The 17,777-nt window shown below is 44.1% G+C and overlaps 1 protein-coding gene across 13 annotated transcripts in view; it reads left to right on the top strand.

Moving 5' to 3' along the window:
* The window catches only part of LOC135184794 (uncharacterized), a 616,367-nt gene that overhangs the window by 109,262 nt on the left and 489,328 nt on the right, over window positions 1-17,777 (top strand). The window contains exon 7 of one of the 13 annotated variants that reach the window (XM_064160879.1): window positions 4,019-4,120. The exons of the other annotated variants lie outside the window; for them this stretch is intronic. The gene's annotated coding sequence lies outside the window, so the exon portion shown is untranslated. The remainder of the gene's footprint in view (window positions 1-4,018; window positions 4,121-17,777) is intronic. 13 annotated transcript variants of the gene reach the window in all.

Genomic DNA, 17,777 nt, shown 5'->3' with positions numbered 1-17,777 from the left:
TGGAATTGGCCAAAACAGCGAAACTTCACAGATAGTGCAGCAGAAGGCATTGGCTCTCTTGTTTGGGCATTTTATTACCTGGAGCAAAATGTGCAGAGAAGGGAGCTAATGAAGTACTTGACTAATTCAGTGTGATCCAGCTGGCTAAGCCAGAGGGGCTGCAGAGCAGGAAAAGCTACAGAATTCACTGCTAGCCATTTTCCCTTGATACCTGCAAAGCCAAAACAAAGAAGTGCAGAGATCAAAAAGCAGAGCAATATCAATATCAGGAAAGGGGAGGGGGACCGCAAAAGGGGAGGGGGAACCTCTAAGATTGCACCCTCCTCTTCCTTCTCCCTTCTGCCCTCTGCCTAGTGGTGGGGAGGAGAGGGAATGCTGTTTTCATGTGCCTCATGCTGCCTTCTAATCTATTTGAGCATTTCACCAAGTGTCCAAAGGTTTTGCACCCCATACATTGCAATACTCAACACCAGATAATTGAAAAATATATTATCTACTATTTGCACTTTGCAGGGCTGGGGGAAAAGAGGCAGATATTGTAATGCAGGCACATGTGTAGCAGTGCCTTCAAAACCACCTAACCCCCTTTTCTGCAGCCTAAAAGGCTGGATAAGCAACGTGATTCTTATCCAGAGGGAAAGTAGGAAACGTAAAGCCTTTCCCCAGCTCCTAGGCATCAGTGTGTCTGCTGTTTGTATTATTTTCCCTCGGACAGCGCAGCTATTGAAGTACGCAAGACACATTGCTCCCCTCTGCCTCTTCTCCTTCCCTGCTTGCTCCCCACTATCTTCCTACAGAATGCAGTGCCATCCCAGCTGCACTAACAAGCTGTTCCCCAAACTAGAGCAGAATGCTTGTAAAACCAACAGTAAGTAAAAGGCAGATACTAGACTTAATTAAACAGACAAGGCTGAACTTCGTACCTGATGTAACGTGGTTGCGATGCTATGAAAGGAAATGGTGAGGTGCCTGCTTGCCCTCTTTCACAGCTGAATTTAGCCCATGCTGCTCATCATGACTGCCAGGGAATGAATAACTGCTGACCAGTCTGCCTGCCAGCCACTGCTCATACTGTGGTGGTGGTGGTTGGGGTTTTTTAACAGGAGCCAGGCAGACACTGTGCATGGTTCAGAGATGAGCATCACAAACATGCTTTGCAGGGAAGGCGACCACGGCAGAGTGCCAATGCTCTTCCCATGCCAGTTACAGGGATGGTTTCATTGTAAAAGCAGATTCATTAAAATGGGCTCAGAGCCAAGGTGCTTGTGATTTGGAGGCTTGTGCTAACTTTTGATAGTCTTCTTTGGGGACAGCTGATGTGGCATCACCCTTAAACTCTCTATGGCTCTTATTTTTAACAGACCACATGCCTTTGCTTGATGATTTTCCTGCTAGGTTTAGCTTGACATTAACTTGAGACAGAAACATCAGCAACTCAATTTGCAGATGTATTGAGAGTTTGTAGTTGTCATGGACATCTGGGGCAATGACTGGTGCATATCTCTTCCTTATGTGGTATGGTGGTTTGGCCCAGGTCCCCTTAAGAAAGCCACAGAGTTCTCCAGGAGGACCAGAGAGGTCTAGGAGGTGGCCTCTGGAAATTATGATTTTGGTTATTCAGTCCCATAATCCTGCTATCACTTTATAAGAGGGCAGCAAAGCCAAATCTTTCTCTTTTTCTCTCCCTTCCTTCAGCTCTCTGGAGGGAGTCTTACCTAGTTGCTAAAGGGGGAGTAACCTTCCCGTGGCCTTCAAGGCTGCAGTGAATTTCTTGCTGTGCAATCAAGGCTGTTTGGGCCTAATGGGAGATAATGCAAAGGGAGAAAATGAGCACTGGGGTTTTATGATTTAGTTTAGTTGGGGGGGAAGGTTTTGGGACAATTCTTAGGCATCCTGTATCTGTATCAGGAGTTAAGGATTCATGTATCCTGTACTTTTTTCCTGCACATCTTTAATTACACTTTTCTGTGTTCCTCTCCAACTCAGTAAGAGCACTTTTACTGCCTTTGAGAGTAGAATGATTATTTCTGTTTGCTCTCTAAAGCCAAGGCACAGGGAGGTCCACACCAGTTCCCTTCAGCCTGGAAGCTAATAAAAAGGACTTGGTGAGATGGTTATCCTTAGACAATGTGGATTTGGAGATGCAAGCTTGTCTTAGGCTTATGTGCAAGTTCTTCAGAAATATTTTCCTCTAGGCAAGTGTTTTCAGTATTGGAAGAAAAAAATCTACCTCTCCTGCACCTAGACCAGTTTTTCCACATGGTGCTCGTGTGCCTGGAGAATGCCTTACAAAGGGTACTTGGGTGTTAGCAGTGAAGGGGCAAACGTAAAGAACTGGGTCAAGATTTGTCTCTGTTGTCGTGGTACAGTTGGGATTTTCCTGCAGATGTTGTGTCTCAGGCTCCTTCTGAACGGGGCCAATCTGTACTCTTTGTGGTGTAATATGGAAGTTACACGGTGGTGTGTGTTGCTTAACCGTGAGTCTTGGCATGATGCAGATTAGCAGCTGCTCATAAATAACTCATGAGTTCCAAGAGTCATTACAACCTGACCAGGCCACCTCCTGTACGAATACAGCTATCAATAACAGTGATGAAAATTATTCAGACAAAGCCTTTTAAAGCACTGCTGGATTTAGCAGTGCAGAGAGAACAGCAACAATAACCTGGAGCTATGCTGTGTTTAGGGACAAAAGCAAAAGGTTCATATTCATGCTGCTGAGGAATAGGGTATGATGCTTACTGAAGAATGTATGTGTGTATGTATGTACTTTATAGTATCTCTCTGTCAGTGTTCTGCTGTGCTGCTGCACCTATAATCTCATGAAGACATCATATTTTGGAGTAGTAGCCTGCTGGGACAGAGCTGCAACCAAACCATTTCCATGATCTCTTGTGCTTTGAACACTTGCTTGTTCAACCTTCATGTTACTCTCTCTCAGAATGTGGTGGGGAAGCACTGTTATGTTTAAAACCATTGCTCTGATATGCTGAGTCTTTAAGCAGGTGCTCAAGCAGGAATTGGTTGGGAAGCATGCAGTCTGCTGTTAAGATTGTGTCTCGCGTAGTAGTTTCAGGTACAAGTAAGGACCTATGTACTAAACCTGTGGGAATGTTCAAGTGCATACTATATTTGTGATGTAAAAAACTGTGTTGTACACAGAGTCATTAGGGGAACTTAAGCCTTAAACTAAATTGTGCTTAAACCCTCTTTTGTGAGCAGCAAAAGCACATAGATTTTCTTAAGGAGGTTAAGCATCCAATCTCTGTCTACTTAGGTTATGGTAGGAGCTTGAGAAGATATTTTATTAAGACTTTGCTTTTTTACTTTCTTTCCAAATGTAGTTTTGGGCATAGATTGTTGTGATGCAAATAATGAAATGATAGAATTGTTTTAGTTGGAAAAGACCGTTAAGCTCAGGTCCAACCATTTAGCACTGCCAAGTCACCACGAAGCCATCTGCTTCAGCCACCACATCTACACGTCTTTTGTGCACCTTCAGGGATGTAATTCCTCCACTTCCCTGGGCAGCCTGTTCCAGGGCTTGACAATGCTTTTGGTTAAGAAATTGTGATGTACTATGCAACCTAAGGCAATTTCCTCCTCCCCTTGTTACTTGGGGGAATGGACTGACCCCGTCATCAAGCCTGGTTTGACATAGTCACTATTTTAATGAGGATTCAAAATTCACATTAAGTTCTGGAACCAGTTGGTAACTGTTTAAGGAATAGAGTCAAGGAGGCCAATGTCTTTCAGGAATGCATCTTTCTTTAGTGCCCATTATACAAGTTGGGAGCAGAATGGGTCCTAGTAGGCAGACTTTTGTGGAAAGGGTATTTCTGAGATGTGGCTCCCAGCTGCCCTCAACACGGGGCAAATGCTTCGTTGTTGGAGGAAAACACACCAAGGTGTTGCCAGAACATAAACCTATAGTGGATGGTGTTGTGTTTGTTTTAAGGAAACTAGCCTGAGTCATTTTAACCTGGTTTGCTTCTCTGGGTAATATTTTTCCCCCTAGAACCAGCACCAAATCCTTGCTTGGCACCCAGGGAGGTGGAGAGGAGCTTCTGGCCACAGTAGCCATGCATGCCTAGGTCACCTGAGGACTCAGAGGGGTCAGGCAGGCATTGGTTGGGTAAAATCCGTGTGCCTGGTCTTGTGCCTCTAAATGCTACACTCATGTTTAAATAACTCACAGGTCAGTTGTTGTTCTATTTTGAGCACGCAGCAAACCAGGCTGAGGCAGCTTGTAAAACGAGTGACTAATTTCCAGGGTGTGTTTTTTTTTTCCCCTTTCCACTCCTCCTGCTGCTGTTCTCCCTGAAGGTGGTCATGGGGCAGCCTGGCAACAGGGGGATTGGCAAGCTGAGAAAACAGAAGCAGAAAATGCTTTGTTTTGTGTGTGCAGGTCTGGTGGAGGCTGTGTTCCTGTATGGATTGTGTTTATGGGGTTCTGGGGAGCAAGGGAATATTTCCCCAAGTTTGTGTGCAAGCTGGTGGGAGCCTTGTGCATCTCTTCATGGAATCACTGCAGGATAGGGGCTGGAAAGGACTTCTGTAGGTCATTTAGTACAACCTTCCTGCTAGAGCAGGTTTACATCTAGGCATATTTTTGGCAGTCTCCAGAGAAGACGCCACAGCCTATTTAGGGAGCCTGGCACCATTATAGGAAAGAAGTTCTTCCCCACGTTCAGGTGAAACCTCCTGCGTCCTAGTGCCTATTGCCTCTTGTCTGCTGCAGGGCGTCACTGGGTGTTTGGCCCCATCCTCTTGACCCCCACCCTTTAGATACTAATAAGATTCCCACTTAGGATTCTCTTCTTCAGGCAAAACAGCTCTAGGTCTCTCAGACTTTCTTCCTTGTGAGATGCTCAAATACCCTCATCTTTATAACCCCAGACTTGTTCCAGTATTTTCAGCCAGGAAGGCGTTCTGGAAGTGGGACCAGTGCTGCAGCACAGGGCGAGTAGCCTCCATGACTCCCAGCAAGGAGAGGGGAAGGAAAACTGATCAGTATCAGTGCATGTGAGGAATTTCTTTTGCATTGTTGCTTCTGCCATTGCTGTAGCTGCTGCCTGCAAAACTTTTCTGAGCTGATGCTCTGGTATGCTTGAGGGGTGGTGGGACACCCCTGTTTTGGCAAAAGGCTCCAGCTGAAGCCAAAAGCACAAGAAGAAAGGGGCAAGCAAACCAGGGCTAATTCCTAGGAGTGCGTGCAGTGGTTCAGACCTTTCCTGCCTTCACCATAACCTCTGCCTTCCTGCCGTGACTGCCTCCTTGCATTAATTACTCATTGTTCCCTAGATGCATTCATTTCAAGCTACTTTTAAGGTTCAGAGTGCAGAAAGCAACTGACCAAGGCTGAAAGCAATTAACTAAGAGGTTGTTTTTAAATTAACAGCTGCTTTGCTGCCTCTTTTTTTGGTCTACAGCAAAATCAGCAAGGCAGTGCACCTCAGTGAAAAGATAAACTGGGATTTCTTTTACTACTGTGCTGCTTCCCCCCCCCCCCTTTGTCATTCTTTTTGTTTTCTCCATTTTCTACCTTGTGCCAACTTAAATCCAATCTGTAAGAGTGTAGTGACAAAATATACTGACTGCAGAAGTTAATTGTGAATGACATAGGGTGTTGAGAGAGAGCAGCCCTTTGCTTCCATTAGCTATCTTCCACTACATCAAGATGGATTTGCTTGTGAATAGCATGTTGAGATGCCAGTCCTTTCTTACCAGGTTATTTTGGGGTGTTGGTTGGTTGGGGTGGTTGGGTTGTTTTTTTGTTTTTGCCTTACCTTCTATCTTTGTTGCATGGACCCTCATTGACTTCCTTGTTGCTTCACCAGGTGCTGGATTTGCAGACAGGAGCAGGCTCAGCCCATAATCTGAGTGCAGTCAGAAGCCATGCTCATATAGGGCTTGATTTCAGCAAGGGCTTGTTAGCTTGGCCAGGATGTTCTAATAACTTTTACTGCTTTCTGCTCAGCAGAGAACACAACCTGATTAAATGGAACTGTTCACAGAATCACAGAATGTTAGAGGTTGGAAGGGACCTCCAGAGATTGAGTCCAATCTCCCTGCCAAAGCAGGATCCCCAAATGCACCCAGGGAGGTTTTGAAAATCGCCAGAGAAGGAGACTCCACAACCTCTCTGGGCAGCCTGTTCCAGTGCTCTCTCACCCTCACTGTAAAGAAGTTTCTTCTCCTGTTGAGGTGAAACAATCATTGTTCCAGTTTGTAGCCAGTGCTTCTTGTCTTACTGCTGCTGGCCACTGAATAGAGATTGGCCACTTGACACCCACCCCTCAGTTATTTATAGACATTGGTGAGATCTCCTCTCAGTTTCTCTTCTCCAGACTAAACAGCTCCAGGTCTCTCAATCTCTCTTCATAGGGGAGATAGCCAAGTCTCCCATTCTCCCTCGTGGCCCTCTGCTGGACTCTTTCCAGCAGGTCCATGTCTCTCTTGAATTGGAAAGCCCAAAACTGCACAAAATACTCTAGATGTGGTCTCACAAGGATAGAGTAGAGGGGGAGAAGAATCTCCCTAGATCTGCTGGACACACTTTTCCTGATGCACCTCAGGATTCCATTGGCTCTCTCAGCCACAAGGGCACATTGATTGCTCATTATGGACTTACTGTCCACTAGCACGTCAAGGTCTTTTTCTGTGAAGCTGCTCTCCAGCAGGCCAACCCCTAATGTGTACTGGTGCCTGCTGTTATTCCTCCCCAGCTGCAGGACCCTGCACTTGTCCTTATTGAATTTCATGAGGTTTGCTTTCACCCAGCTCTCCAGCCTGTCCAGAACTTGTTGCATGGCAGCACAGCCTAAAAGGGCTGAAAGCCCTTTAATACAGCTGAGAATCTTTGATTTTCTTTGTGTTTTAATATTAAGACTGTCATACCTCTAGGGATGTTACAAGGAGGAGCTTACACCAGTCATTTTGAGGTGTTCAAAATATGTTTGCATGAGTTTTCTGCCTCAACTCAATATACTTCTCAAGCAGATTTAAGCCTTTAAACTGCACTGTGTCAGGTTGCATTTTGGCAGCAGGGTGATACAAAGTCATCCTCTTAGTGGAGAAGGGAAAGGCTGTGGAAGTTCAGAGGTCTTACTAATCTCTTCATCTACTTGAAAAGAGGTTGTAGGGACATGAAGACCTCTTCTCCCAGGTAACAAGCAATAGCACAAAAGGGAAAAATAACTCAGGTTGTGCCAGGGAAAGTAGACATTGCGCTTAAGGAGAATTTTCTTTCCCCCAAAAGTAGTCAAGGCTTGGAAGAGGCTTCTCAGGAAAGTGGTGAAGTCCTCATCCCTGGAGTATTATAAAGGGCACATAGATACGGTGCTGAGTGAGATGGCTTAGTGGTGACTTGACAGCCTTGGGTTAATAGCTGGACTTGATGATCTAAAGGTCTCTTCAACCAAAATGATTCTATGAGTGAATGACCTCAGCCTTGAGAAATGTTACTCAACAGTTGATCTTGGATCTACCTTTTAGGACTTTTGGAAGAAAAATTCTAGGCCCCTTTTGCTATGCTTAATAAGTTTTCTTCCTCTATGATATATCTGCTCTTCAGAGACTTTCATATGGTACTTTTCTTAGCTATTGTATTACCTGGAAACAATTCTCAGGGTGCAGCTGGCACTTAGATATGGCAGCAGTTCTGGAAAGAATTCCCCACCAATGTTAGCAGTCTTCTAGGTCAGACTTGGAAATTTCAAGCCCTGGATGCTTTCGGTGTTGAAGTGATCAGGTTTGCCTAACCTGCCTTCAATAATGACTTCCCCCCCCTACCTCGGCTCCTTTCCAAGACAACGTCAGGGTTTCCTTTTGCTTTTTGTCACCTTTTCATCTTTCCTGGATAGCTCTGCTAGCCCTCCAAGCTATTCTGTGCCTGTTTTGTGTGAACTCTCTCCAAACTGCCATTAGGTTTTGTTTACAGAAAACTGAGAATTGAGCCAGTTTTTTAACATAGTAGTTTTTATCCGATCGATAAAGATAAACCCCTTTACTTCCCTGTTACTTGCTGTCTCTGCATATGCAGCCTAAAATTGTGGTGACCTTTTTTGCTGTCAGACTGCATTGTGGACTCATGTCTAATTTACTGCCTGCTGCTGACCCTCAGTCTCTTCTATTAGTGGCTGCTTTCTAGGTTTGTGTGTTCTGGAGGTTTGTCTTTTTCTTAATTAACCCCCTCAAAGTGGTATTATTTTTTCAAGTTGAATTTAATATTGCCTTTTTTTCCTGCTTGTATGTTTAGTCTGACCACGTTTCGGGTGTCTCTTTGTCATAGAATCACAACTTGGTATGGTTTGGGAAGGACCTCTGGGAATCATCTAGTCCTGTTAAAGCAGGGTTACCTAGAACAGTTGCCCAGGATCATATTCAGGAGGGCTTTGGATCTCTCCAGAGAAGGAGACTCCACAACCTCTCCAGGCAGCCTGATCCAGTGCTCCAGCACTCTTAGAGGAATTTTTTTCCCCCTCCTAATCAGGTGGAATCTCCTGTGCTCCAGTTTATGCCCCTTGTCCTGTTATTACTGGACACCCTTGAAAAGAGTCTGCCTCCATCCTCTTGGCATTCGCCCTTTCGATAGCGATAAGATTCCCTCTCAGTCTTCTCCAGGCTAAACAGCCCCAAGTCACTTAGCTTTTCTTCCCAAGAAAGGTGCTCCAGTCCTTACTCTTGTGTCTTTCTTAGTCTCTGTAAATTTAGTTCAAAGCAATCACAGCATTTTGATGTGGTTTTTTGTGGAAAAGAGGTTTCACTGCCCTACATACATTGTTCTGTTGCAGATGTTTTCTTTGTGTCTATTGCATATATGCCTCATCAGCAAGTGCTGACAAATAGGAGCCAAGTGACGAGCTACTAATGGAAAGGTGACTTTGAGAATTGTTGGCCGTGTGATAACTGGATGCCACTGAATGGGTGAGGTCACTCTTAGAAGAAGAGGAATTGATGAGCAGAGGAATGTGCTGGAGAACTGCTGTGGGACATTAATCCAGCAGTCTGTCCAGGAACTGACATGTTCTTGAATCACAGCTGGAATGTCAGAAAGATTTGGAAGGATAAAGCAGCTCATGATGGTGGGGTCGGTTTTTAGGTAAACATCTTAAAAGTCCTGTCACTTGCTGGGTGTCCTTAATTCCGTGTTTGATGCGGTGCCTACCTTGAGATGAAGACAAGGCATTGAAATCAAAATGTGCTTTTAATATGCAGCAAATGCCCATTTTGCTGCTGTGCTTTCACTAATTTAGTTGGCTTCCCTGCCAACTACACTTTACCTTGCTTTTTATAGCACGATCTCTCTTCTGTAGGGGAGACAAGGGTACTATGAGGCACATCAGTTCTCTTGATTTTGACTGTCTTTTTACTCATAAAATAATATATTGTTTCATATAAATAAACCAGGCTTTGAATGTATGGGTTTATTTGAACCCTGCATGCATACTCCACAGGGAAGTTTCAGGAGATGTCCAAGTCCTCCTGAATCAGTAACAGTGGGGGGGGGGGGGGGGGGGGGGGGAGGAGGAGGGGGGGGGAAGCTTCTCCAAATAACTGTGATCTGAAATAATTGAATTTCTCACATCTCTACTAATATAGATGTGTATTTAAACATGGGTATCAAGATGAAAGGAACTATGACTCAGAAGTTTTAATTCAGCGGTTTAATAAACACTGAATGTTCTCTGTGATTTCCAGGCAGTGCTCAGATTAAAAATTGTTGACTGAGCTAGGAAAAAACCCAACCACCTGACCTGGTGCTGTTGATCTTGAGAAAGCTATGGTCACTGCATGCCAGCTCAAGATTTGGACAGAAGAGTGCAAATTACTCCAGCTTTATGCTTGACTTGTCAGTTTTGCTATTCATCTGCCTGATATTAAGGTCAGTGGTACTAAACTGCTGGGTCTGGGGCCAGTGCAGTAGCTTCAGCAGTAACACAGCTTAATGAAGGTTTATGTGAAACGTGCTCATGCCTTCAGTTAGTCAGGGTGTGCTTCTTGGGCATTTACTTCATATTTTCACCCACTGTGCAAATTTGACAAGTAGAGCTGTAAGGAAAAAGCTGTAATCAAGGAGTTGGGCAAAGGAAAGTATTGTCAGAAATCCCAGGCTTTAATGTTTCTCAGAACTTCCTAATGATGTGAAGAAAGAATCATTATCTCAGACAGGTGGAACTGATTTTTTTGACAGGTCAAGAGATCTGCTTATCAGCCCTTTTTGAATTGTCAAAGTTTAATATCCTGTTTGACAAAATCCAAAGGGGCTGCAGAGTGGCATGCAATGAGCATACCTCATACACCCCAAGGAGCTGAAGATCCACAGCTGGAGAACAGACACAGTCAGCTACTGTTCCACTTCTCATTTCTTTTCATCTCCACTATGGAAAATAAAGGGCTACATCTGTTCTGGGTGTAGCTCTACAAACATTTTCTACTCTTGAAGAGCCTTGAAAGATGTCTGTCCTGTCTTCTCAAGCTGTGACTCCTGAATGATTTAGTGGAGGTGTTTACCCTCGTGTGTTCAGGATGCCTGATGAGAGACATAAAACATGCAATCAGGGAGAACCAAGGTAGTGCTGTGAAACTGTGTTTCAACTTTTGGGTTATTGTCTGATCCCAGTGCCTAGTTAGCATTGTCTGCTTTCCCCAGCTGCTTTTTATATCATGTTTACACAGAGTTCAGATACTCCTGTGCAAGCTTTGAAAGGAAGAAGAAATTAAACGGGAAGATATTCTGCCTGAAAGTAGATTTCAAATGTGTTTTTGCATTTGTAAGATGTGTATGTACAGTTTTTGGTGTCAGAGTCCTGTGAATACTCAGAGTTGTCAGGGTTGGAAGGGACCTTAAGGATCATAAAGCTCCAGCCCCCTTGCCATGGGCAGGGACATCTTGCACTAGATGATGTTGCTACAAGTTCCATCCATCCCAGCCTTAAAGACCTCCAGGGATGGGGCTTACACCACCTCCCTGGGCAACCTGTTCCAGTGTCTCACTACCTTCATGCTGAAGAACTGAACATTCAACCTAAATCTACCCCCTTCTAGTTTTGCTCCATTCCCCTGAGTCCTTCCACTACCTGACAATCTAAAAAGTCTCTCACCAGCTTTCCTGTAGGCCCTCTTGAGATACTGGAAGGCCACAATAAGATCTCTATTCTGCAGATTCAACAACCCCAACTTTCTCAGTCTGTCTCCATAGGAGAGGAGCTCCAGCCCTCTGATCATCCTCATGGCCCTTCTCTAGACACATTCCAGCATGTCCATAACATTCATGGAATAGGGGCCCCAGAACTGGATGCAATATTCCAGGGGGGGGGTCTCATCAAAGTGGAATGCCAAGATGGTAAAGACAACTAATGATTCTACAAGGCAAGGTTCATATAACATGACCTAATTTTGATCTCATTTACCTTTTGATATGAGGCTACTCCAGTTCTATGGAGGATGCTGACTTACTCTGGGGTAAATAACAGTAGAATTAATTCCAGATGTGGATCCATTGGGATACACAGTAGGACAGAAAGTCACAAATGCTCAAATGAGTAATTTTTTGCTTACTGAGCTGCTTTGTACATGACTTATTATGGACACTGTCCCTCTCAGCCTGTGACTGGGAAGGTGCAAGATCCATTTCCATGGGAAGTGCGTGACTCTTGCCAAATTATTACAGATAGATTTATGATACAGACAAGAGACCGAAAGGAAACATTGTCAGAAATGAATTAGACCTTCAAGAAGGAAAAAGAAATGTAGAACACTTGAACAGCCTGTGTCTTTTAAATATTTTAAATAGAAAATCATATTTCACTTGCCCAGGGTCTTGGTCCTAGGAAGGTACTTAAACCAATTCTTAAATTTAGCATGGGCACATAGCTACTTGAAGCACAACTTTTTTTCTCTAGGGCTTTCTTGAGGTTAGGTTTTAAGATTTCATGGTCGTGGTGCCAGCAATATGCCTTTTTGTTCTTTACAAACAACAATTATTAGGGCCTAACCCATGTTACTTTCATCTGTTGCATTATTTAACACCAGTTAGAAGCATTACTTGGTAGGGTAATTACATAGCAGGCACTACTGATGGGCAGAGATGAGCAGAATTAAGAATAAAACTTCCTTGCAGGTGCTTGCATCTGCATGTGTGAGAACTGGGGGGGACTGAGTTTCGTTGTCCTGGGTAACTCTGAAAAAATGAAGTTCAAGCCGCTGTGTTTGAATATTTTTATGAGATGGAGCACATCTTATTAGTTGCTGTAAGGAGCTAAAAAGAAGCCACTTCTTCACAGTTGTTGCCACTTGATTTCCCCCCTCCCCCTTCTTTTCTCTTTTCTTTGTGAATCAAAATGCAAACAAAAGCTGAATATCTATATTGAAGGAGACTATCCAGGGAAAAATCAGTTCCTCTGCAGTAAATTTTGCAGTGGTCCTTCTGCTAATGGAAATCATATGCCTATACCAAAACCAGGGAGAGATATTTCATCTTGCATGTTCTAGTTCATTTTATTTATGGTCCCTGCTACAGATATTCAGACCCTTTTTGCTAATGTAGTATGTGGCTTGCCATCTTTGTGACAAATTATCAGTAGAATTCAAGAATTCATCCCTTGATCATTGCAGGGAGCATCTACAGAGTAAATGCTGGCAATGTGAACAGCAGATAAATATTTGCACTATGTGTTCTGGGAGCAGGTTGGGGTTTTGTCTCTCCAAAGTCCCTCTTGTGCCATCTCACATCAGTCTCCCTGGGTAAGAGGTGTGGACACTAGCGCAGAGTTACATAACCACTGACCAGTAAGCTTGGTGATCTGCCAGGTGCTGTCAGAAAGAAGGGATTATGGTTGAATCTGGACTCAGTGGGAACATTAATCTGAGTCTTTTGCTCATGCCCAGTTGTTGCATTTTCTGAAACATATAGGAATGTTATAACTCCCAAGACATCAGCTTCTCCTTCGGATATGGGGGAACTGGTATCTGGGTTCATGTATAGGTAAGGGAATCACAGAACCCTAGAGGTAGGAAGGGACCTCTGGAGATGGAGTCCAACCCCTGCCAAGGCAGGATCCCTTAGGATAGTTCACATAGGAATGCATCCAGGTCAGTTTTGAAAGTCTCCAGAGAAGGAGACTCTGCAACCTCTCTGGGCAGCCTGTTCCAGTGCTCTGTCACCCTCACTGTAAAGAAGTTTCTCCTCATGTCGAGGTGAAACCTTCTATGTTCCAGTTTGTAGCCCTTGCTCCTTGTCTTACTGCTGTAGACCACTGAAAAGAGGTTGATCCCGTCCACTTGACACCCACTCCTCAGATATTTATAGACATTGAAGAGATCTTCTCTCAGTCTTCTCTTCTCCAGACTGAACAGCCCCAGATACCTCAGTGTCTCTTTGTGAGGGAAACACTCAATTCCCTCTAATCATCCTCATAGCTCTCAGCTGGACTCTGTCCTGCAGATCCCTGTCTCTTTTGGACTGGGGAGCCCAAAATTGGGCACAGTCCATGCAGAATGAGGAAAGCTGTAGTAAACAGACTAAGCGACCCAGTTTTTGTCAAAGAAAATGAGTGAACAAGGTGGTAGGGTTTATTTCCTTTTTCTTCTTTTCCTTCCCCTAGAGCTGGTGTGCTAATAAATTCACAATGATAAAAATGCTAAGAAGTTATCCCTCCTGTTTATTCACTGTAAATGATTCTCTTGGCCTAAGCCAAAACATAATGTGCTTGAATGGCTGCACCTCCCACGCTGTGCTGCTCTGAGTGGAAATAGACTTGCAGGAGATGTTCTGCTTTCCCAGTTTCATTTTCTCTTCTAAGTGCAAGCCCTTGTTAAATCTAGGAACTGTTTTAAACTCTTTTTATGAAAGATCATAAGAAGTTAGGGTTTGCAGAGGCCAATTAGTTCTGCTCCACCTCTCTGCCGGGGCAGAGTTGTAGTATACCAACTAATTTCTTGTGCTTTGTCTAGCTAATTTTTAACGTGGACATGTAGTGTTTTTGCACCTGAACAAAAGTCTCTCACCCTGATGTTCAGCCTAAAATGTTCTTACTTTCATCCTATGACCCCTTGTTACGCTGCTATGTACCGTGCCTGGCAACTTGATTTGCTTTTAGGTGTTCACAGCGTGTAGGTGCATGTGGAAGGTTGTTGTATTTTGGCTGTTGCAGCGTTTCCTTGCTGAAAAGGGAGGTCAGAAATACACACCGTTGAACCCCTGTGATCTGCTGTGCAATTGGGAGCACTGGTGACAGACTTTGAAGGCTTAAGGAGTCACTGTGTTGTAATAAGCTGCTTCCCTCCCCAGATACATTATTCCATGTTCCACTCATCCCTGTGCTTGCAGTAGGCCCTAGACTTTTTTCTTCTTAATTTTATTAGCCTCTCCCTTAATTTTATTAGCCTCTCCTTATTTGAATTCTTTTTCTTTTGGCTACCCAACTCCAGAACAAACTAACAAGGCCAAGATGTAGGCTCAGTAAATTGCCTCTTTTGTCAGAGAAGGAAAAGTTTGTGCTTTCTTTCCTAATCCTCTTTATGTCTTCCAAGCTAATTTGTTTCCACAGCTTTTCTCTTTTGTATGGTTTCTTAAAAGAAAACAAAAGTATGGTCTATTTACCCTGGAAAACTGCTGTCCCATACACACTGTGCTGAAGATACCTGCTCAGCCTTGCATAATCTGCCTGCTTCCACAAACATTATCACCTCTGCTTAGTGTTAAAGGGATACGATTAGTGTGAATTTGGCCAAAAAATAAAATAAAAGAAGCCTGCTGTGCTAGTTTGAACCTAGCTGGGATATTTTGGTGAGAGGAAATAGATTATAGGCTGTGAAAAGGAAACAATGCTCATGTCTACTTCTCTCCTGGCCTTGTTAAGATGTGTAAGAACAAGAACACAAACATAGATAACAGAGAAATTCACCTTGAATGTAAGGCAAGGTCTGGGGTAAGGTAGAGGGGTGGGAAGAATGTGGAAGGGTGGTTGAGAGCCCCTCCTGTGGACTCCAGTTCCTGAAAGGGCTGTTGTGTTTCTGTATTAGAATCATAGAATCAGTCAGGGTTGGAAGAGACCACAAGGATCATCTAGTTCCAACCCCTCTGCTATGGGTAAGGAGACCCTACCCTAGATCAGGGTTTTACTTTTTCAACTTGTTCATTTCTCTCTCTCTCTCTCTCTATATATATATATATATAGTAAATATCTGCTTGTGTATTGTGCTAAGCTGTAAGTATAAAGCTTCATTCAGTTTGCAGTGCCTGAGTCTAGTCTGAGTGATTTTCTTAAGTGTGTGTGTGGGGTGGGTAACATCCAAACCATCACACTGGCAAGTTCCAATTAGGAGTCGTGGACTTCAGTTTTGTGCAACATAAATTAGTGGAAATAATTTCTGTAATTTAAAATAGTTCTAAGAATCAGGCAACAAACAGAAAATCCTCCTTTAACACTGGATTACTGCTGTTGAGTATCTCAAGGTCACAAACACAAGTCGTTAGTCTGATCAGTCTGTTTCACAGAAGATACTTGTATAAAGGAAACAAAACACACACATAGAACTATACTCTGAGCAGAAGATGTTGTTCTAAGCAGCTTTATCATCTACTAATACTGCTCATTAGGAAAGATTCCCTTGTTGCAGATTCACTACCTTTATTAAGATGTGGAAATGGCTTAAGGAAGATGTGTATAATGTGTAGGTGCTTTAGATTAAAAAGTTGTCTATCTCTATTGTAAACTCAAACCCTACTCCCAGTGTAGTTTTTCTTCCCTGGTTTGCTGTTTTAATTAAGAGAGTTACAAGATGTGGCTGATAAAGGGGCAACTTAGCCCATAGACAAAGGAATAGAATTGAGGTTGTAGCCAGGTGGGGGTTGGTTTCTTCTATGAGGCAACCAGCAATAGAACAAGGGGACAGAGTCTCAAGTTGTGCCAGGGGAAGTATAGGCTGGATGTTGAGAGGAAGTTCTTCCCAGAGAGAGTGATTTGCTATTGGAATGGGCTGCCCAGGGAGGTGGTGGAGTCACCATCCCTGGAGGTGTTGAAGAAAAGCATGGATGAGGCACTTAGTGCCATGGTCTAGTTGACTGGATAGGGCTGGGTGCTAGGTTGGACTGGATGATCTTGGAGGTCTCTTCCAACCTGGTTGGTTCTATGAGACATAAAATGGTTTGGGCTAGAAAGTCCCTTTAAAGACCATTTAATCCAACCCCTCACACACTCAGCAGGGATATCTTGAACTAGATTAGGTTGCTTGGAGCCCTAAGCTGAACTTGAATTCTACTTGGGATGGGAGATACCTAACCCTGCTTTGGGCAAACAAGGTTAATGTTTCACCACCTTTAGCATAAAAAACCCACATTCCTTGTATCTAGACTGAATTGCCCCTCATTTAGTTTAAAATCACCACCCCTTTCCCTGTCACAACAGGGCCTGCTAAAGTAGCTGTCCCCACCTTTCTTATAGGCCCCCTTTAGGTGCTGAAATGTCACAAAAAGGTCTTCCCAGAGCTCTCTCTTCTGCAGACTAACTCCAAATCTTTCAGCCTTTCTTCTTATAGGAGAGGTGTTGCAGTATTAAGAAATGTGTTCTCCTTCCCACACATCTCACACAGAATCACAGAAGCATCCAGGTTGGAAAAGACCCTCAGGATCACCACATCCAATCAATACCCCTACTGTACAAAGTGTGCCTGAAGCTGTATCCCCAAGCACCACATCTGAATGACCCTTAAATACATCCAGGCTGGGTGACCTGACCATCTCCCTGGGCAGCTCCCAGTGCCCGACCACTCTCTCGGTGAAAAACTTTTCCCTAATGTTCAATCTAAACCTGTCCAACTTCACCTTGGCCAGAAGTGGTTCCTGGCACAATTTTTTTAGTCAAAGGAGAGGTGATTATGTCTTTCAAAATGAAGAGGGTATCTAATAAAAAGTGTATTTGCTCTGAATTTGGGGTCTTCAAGTTTGGGAGGAGGTTGAATCCTGACCTGGTGCTTGCATTGCCCTTAGGATACTGCCCAGATAGACGCCCTCATCTGATGGAGCAGTTACAAATTTCTTTAGGTTCTCAAAGCATTCCCCCCTGCTGATTAATATAATTTCTGCCTTGTCCAGGTTGAGCAGTAGCCAGCTGGCCTTCTGCCAGGAGCCAGTTTCTGCCAGACGTTGTTTGAGGTTGGCAGCAGCCGTGTCTGGGTCAGGAAGGAGGGAGGTAGAGAGCTAGGTGTCATCAGCGCGCTGATGGTAGCGCAGCGTGCACTGCTTCGTAGATGCCCTGCAGCAGCTGATGAACCAGAGAGGTGGATGGAAGTGAACCCAGTAGGAAAATCCGAGGCTGCGCAGTCGGCCAGCAAAAGGTTCAAAAGAGCGTATCATCTCACGGGGAGAGAGTGGGGAATGTCTGGAATTTCTCCCTATGGATTTTTGTGCTCATTAGTGTGTGAACCTCATAGCGAGCAGGTTGTTCTGGGCAGTGTTTTCGCTCAGCCAGTGTAAATCCCTGTGGCCTGGATTGTGTGTGATGCTGGTGTCGCTCAGCAAAATGTAAAGGAAGGAAAAAAGAGTTTCTGCAACCCTTTTCAAGCACAATACAGATGTATAGAGTCAGAGAGTCAAAGAATGGCTTAGGTTAGATGATATTTGAGGTCCCTTCCAGTTCTAATCCCTCCACCATAGGCAGGGACACCTCCCACTAGAACAGGTCACTCAAGGCTTCATCCAACCTAGTCTTGAACATCTCCAGGGAGGGAGCAGCCACAACCTCCCTGGACAACCTCTTCCAGTGTTTCATCAC

Source organism: Pogoniulus pusillus, chromosome 21 (genome assembly GCF_015220805.1).
Source record: "Pogoniulus pusillus isolate bPogPus1 chromosome 21, bPogPus1.pri, whole genome shotgun sequence".
NCBI lineage: Eukaryota > Metazoa > Chordata > Aves > Piciformes > Lybiidae > Pogoniulus > Pogoniulus pusillus.
Note: the sequence above shows the minus strand (reverse complement) of the source record. Positions and strands in the feature narration are given on the sequence as shown.